We start from the raw sequence: 5,805 nt of genomic DNA on the forward strand, positions 1-5,805 counted from the left end.
TATGAGGCACATTATAATATGCTTGCTTTGCGTACATCGGCCCGAGTCATGTATTCAGTTGATCGTGGCTATTTCCCCATGAGTATGGCAACGTTTCACACAAGTTAATGTACGTGGCCTTGATACGTGTATGCGTGAACGGAGCTTTATGGGACGTCGTGGGACCAACTTGGTGGGACTCAGGTACACCAAACCGGGGACGAGTTAGGCTGCTGCCAGGGACCGGAACGAGGAAGGTATGGTTATATCAAATTCACCTCCGATGCTTATCACAGGAGAAAAAACGCAGGAAGCAGATCTGCCACTCATCGCTACATCGTTAACGCAATATGGCATCGGTAAACCCTGGAATTGAATGAATACGCTCAGTGCAGCATTAAATACTGTCAAGAGAAAGAACACGTGGAAAAGCTTCGTAATGATACAGAAAATCAATTTCTTTACATACATGAAGAAGTTAAAAGATGAATTATTTAAGGAAGAGAATAAACACATTAGATATCTTCTCTTTCCAGCGGGAATAGCAAGTAGTGGTCAAGTGGATGTGAATGTGGCTGGATTACTGTCTAACAACATCGTTATCATTCAGTGAGGGGATGAAATTATAAGGAAATATTAACAGTATTTTAATCAGAAAAGAAGACACTTACTCGGTTGAGACAATTAGATTTAATAGATGGTACTCATTTCACAGGAAACGCTGAAGTGGCTAGGGATGTCTGCGGTGCCAATAGAGAAGTATTGTAACGTATTTCGATGTCCACAGTATAATATTTTACCTGATAAGTATCTGGAAAAGTGTTCTTCATACTTTCATACCATGTCCAAACTTTCCATAACAACAAATAAAAAGTTGTTGGCATTACATTGTCTCATTACTCCTTAAGAAAAGAAATGCATATAGATATATAATGGTACAGCGTTAGATAACAATAGTTCATACCAAGCTTGGATAGTAATCACACGTTCTACATGAGCGGTATAGGGTGTCCGGTTAATTATCCAGAAATCTCACCGTATTAGGCTTTTAAAGTGGTTTTGAACATAGTATTTAAGGACGGGGAAAAAGATGACGTACGTTTTACGTCTCCCCACTTGATAATTGCTGCATGGATTATGTGTTTATTCGGACATTATCGAACCAAATCCATGACTATATACAGTAGCTCTGTAAATATATTAAACTGCTTCAAAACCCTTAAATATAAATGTTTTAGATCAGATTTCAATCATCATCGCCGATCAGAATGGGAGGGCCATTGACTTCACGGATATAAATTATATCTTCCCTTGACCTACCTAATTCACATTCTTGCAGTTATACAAAGAGGCAGTTGCATGTACATGCTCCTTTTATCATCGGTTTCTCATTTTTCTTCTCTCCAGTAGTTATCTAGGGAATTACTGGTAATACAGATTAGAGTGACTTTTATCCCGCCTTCCGAGGCTGATTTAAGAAAAAACTATCCTTTATCAGGACCGTTAAGAAAGAGTAGAGGTTTCGCAGATATTTCTAATTTCTACCCCGGGTATAGAAAAGTAGCAGGTATATTTTCAGCAGTTCCTGGTATCGCCCGGAAAGTGTTACCGTTCCTGCTCAACGCCATCAAACCCGCGGCTAAAGAATTTGGAAGGTCAGTCTTGTCCGATATGATAAATGAAAGAACTCCGTTCAGGGAATCTCTAAAGAAAAATGGAGTTTGGGCTGTCAAAACTGCTGGTCTGCACTCTGCGTTATTGAATGGAGCTGGCAAGAAGGGGCGTACGGTTTCACCGATGAATACTAAAAGGCAGGAGAAGACGCTCGGATGGGTTACTGGGAATAAAAGGGATGTATATAACCTCATTTAATTCATTCGAGTAGTGGTAGTAACTCTGCGCGTGTACGTGTTGATAACCCCCTTCGCCTGGCATTGTAAACAATGGGGAATGGCAGGTATTATTCCGAATGTATCGGGGACTGGGAATAAAATCCCTGTTCCCTCGTATGTAGCCCGAATATCATAATCATATCCGAATGTGAATAGACGGAGAAGTATTGAAGTTTTAATTAACTCGAAGGAGAGAATTAATTTTATATCGAGTAATGTATCGATAAATAAAATTCTATCAGATAGATATATAGTTTTTTAAAATTTATTTTATCAACGGTGTTATAGTTTTTTTCCTGGATCTGTCAAGTATCGCGTTAGAATTATATCTTAGGGAATCTGGACGGGGAGCAAATGTAGTGGCTGATCAAAATATAGCGCTCGTAAACGGATTAAGTATCACTTTTTAAATCGGCGTCTGTATTTTTAAATGATAAGTTAGTGGAATCGAGTCCTCTAATTATGGGCGCCGAAGCATATTTTCCAAGGGGGGGGATATTACATATATATATATATATATATATATATATATTATATATATATATATATATACATATATATGTATATATATATATAATATTATATATATATATATATATATATATATATATATATATATATTATATGCAGTGGAATTGCGATGCCTATAATTTAAGTGAAGCAAGATGCAATAAAAAACTACAGAAAGTGACATTGCCCTTTTTTCAATAGTTCCATAAAGTACTGTTCAACTGGAATCAAACATTTCTTGAAAGGATAACGCAGTTATATACTTCATACAGTTCCTATACAATATAATGAGACTACCTTTGATTTACGTAAAATGAAAGAATGTTCTGTAGAATGGAAGGAAAACAAAGTGAGGTAGTTAAATGTAACCCATTTTCTTTCAAGTCAGTCACTCTTCATTTGAAAAGGAACTGTAATCTCCTGTGGTCACAGGATTTCAGGGGGGAGGGGGTCAAGTGGTCCCCCTTGTCCCTACGTGCAGGCGCCCATGCCTCTTTTTCAATTTACTGCTAATACTTTCCAGGAGTTAAGTAGGTGGGAAGCCACTGGGACTATTAAATAGGATGGGGTACATGCCTACTGCCCTCTACTCCTAGATCTAGCGAGTATTGAAATGCATTTATTAGATTTGGTAGATTTAAGCATTAGGTTAGAAATAGCTAATGATAATAGTATCATGGGTGCAAATGCACATTGAGGATTAAATCAGTTGACATTGGAGCAAGCAAAATTATGGATCGATGGGGTCACCCATCATTATAATGCCATGTCCTCTTTAAATGATGCATTATCAGTTAAACTTTTGCATTATGTATTCGATAGAACGTTGTATAAAACGTATGTATACCATTGGAACGTGCGAGTCGTAAATATTAATCGATCAGGCGTTTGGAATTTGCATTCCCGAGAAAATATCGATTGCCATGGTCGATGAGAAGAATTTTTCGGGAGTATATACCAGGACTGGACTATTTTTTAAGCACTACAACCTGAATTATATCCACATTACCATTAACGGGAATACCATACACAATATTCAGAGCGAATTCTCTGGTAATAATGCAATTATTTTACGAGACGTAAAAGGTAATTGGTGCAAGGCACGAGAATCTGATTTCTTACGATGGTTTTAAAAGGGGGGAGATCTATTTCCTGCTTTAGTTTTACAACTGAGGTTAGCAAGGCCGGTGGCCGCACCCTTTGTGGGGACGCTATTTGAAGATTTGAAGGGTATTTTATCGATCGATTCAGATCCAGAGAAATAGACCTGTCTTTAAAAGGAACGTTAGGTCCGCTAATTAGTTATTTAGGAATATTCGCATTTGATGAAGTAGGAGGAACATTTATATCACCGCCCTTAATTCTTATATCTAACACTTTAGAGTCTTCTTCGGATATTAATGATATAGGACACTGGGTGTTTTTACGTGGAATGGTCCCCCGGAAATTTTAGGATATTCTTTGACAGTTATGCTATTAATCCCGAAGCTTATTTACGAGGATTTCCCAGATCTTACGTGTAATTCCAAATTTGCCATGTATGAGGTTAAAAGACAGCTGCGTGTATCGTACAAATGCGGCCTTTAGTTTTTTGTTTTGTTCATACACTGCGTGAGTCTCACCGTGGAATAAAGAACATTCTTTTGAGAATGAAGGAGTTTTTTTTCTATGTATCATTTACATAAGAATGATAAGGCTAACGAGATATTACTTAAAAAGATATTTTTTAAAATGTTTCAAAAAGCTAAAATGTTTAGAATGGAGATCGAGCGGTAAAAGAGCCATAACTCACAAGGAATGTTTAAAGTTGCTGGGCGAGTGCGGGAAGAAGGGATATCATATCACGAATAGTAATTCTATTTTACATTTTGAGGATAGCCCTGAAATACTATCTCTGTTCTTCACAAACGCTCAACTTAACTGACATCTCTCGCGTGAAAGGTAAATCCTCGTCATTTGCACCACTGTTGTTCAAGTGCATAGAATGGTGCTGTTCCAAGTTATCATAACCCTATCCTCGTTTGAATATGAGGTATCATTCTGAAAAGAAAATGCCTCGAATTTCAATTCTGGCGCGGGAGATATAGACGGGGTCACAGCAGCAGTGAATGGATAATAACAGGATCGGAAGCGGAATCCGAAGGTTCTGGAAGAAGGTCTGGAAGAGGATGAAACAGTGGTCGCCAACATATCGAACTTCTTGGACCACTAAATGTATAATTTTAAATTTGGCGGACCACTAATATGATTTTTGTTAAAAAAAGGTAAATGCATTTTCATGATAATAATCAGAGAACTTTTATTTTATTAATATGAAATGCACTTATTGAATGAGTTATAGTTGAATTATTTAAAAAAATGAAAATTTGAAGTTTACTCAAGTATTATATACACATTTTAGTGTTGATATTTGTTCACTGCTGTCTGGTTCTTACTAAAGCAGGGACGTTGACTGTGTCATTCTCAGACTCATACCCAAACGTTTTGAAACGTATTTTGTACTTTGAAGCAATAGGAATACGATACTGGTTATGAAAAAGATAGAACATATTTAGTTTTATTTGATATTAATTCTATGTACACTACATTAGGAGAAATTCATATTCACAATGACAATGTTTAATTTATTGTAATTAATAATTCTGTTTTTTCTGCTAATGCTGGATCCAGATTTTTAATGCTAAATCACCCTAAAATGCTAAATCTAGCACTAAAAATGCTAAATTGGTAACGGTGGGCTCTCTGTCTTCAGTGTAATTTGTATCAGGGATGCCTGAAGAGGATTAAGATAACATAAAAATAGAAATAATGTCTCAAAATTCTTTCACGGACCAGTGGTGTGAGAGACACGGTCATTGGATGTCGAAACGTGATTATGAAGTGTCTCCCGATCTTCCATTACACGTTAGCCTTTATTTTGAAGACGTCTTATACTTCACTTGCTTTGAAAGAGATACAAAAGAATTGGTAGCTCTGATCTTCATCCCTCCTCACTGGGCGTCGTCTTGCTTCTCTCTCTCTCATACCAATTCTTAACTCAGATATCTAGATTAAATTCTGAATTTACAAATATATGATTTATTTGGAAATTTAACATGTCAATGGTTAATTAAAAGAGGCGGGTTAAGGCCAATTCACGCATCGGAGATTCAAACCCGCGCATGTTGTAACGGCCATATTACGGCTGAATTTCGACGTTATTAAGCTCAATTCTCCATGTTTCCTCACACAGTCGTCGAGTTTCACGACAATCGCTGAGTGTTGGCGACAACTAGCTGTTGAACGTCGTTATCGCGGTCGAGCACGCGAGCTGCCAAAAGTCGCCAAGCGATGTACGAGTGTCGCTAAACCCTCTCGACTAACGTAATATGATTACGGTAGACGTAAGTAGCGATTTCGACGTACGGGGTCCATTCTGACGTAC

The sequence above is a fragment of the Macrobrachium nipponense genome, chromosome 24, assembly GCF_015104395.2.
Source record: "Macrobrachium nipponense isolate FS-2020 chromosome 24, ASM1510439v2, whole genome shotgun sequence".
NCBI classification, from domain to species: Eukaryota; Metazoa; Arthropoda; class Malacostraca; order Decapoda; family Palaemonidae; genus Macrobrachium; species Macrobrachium nipponense.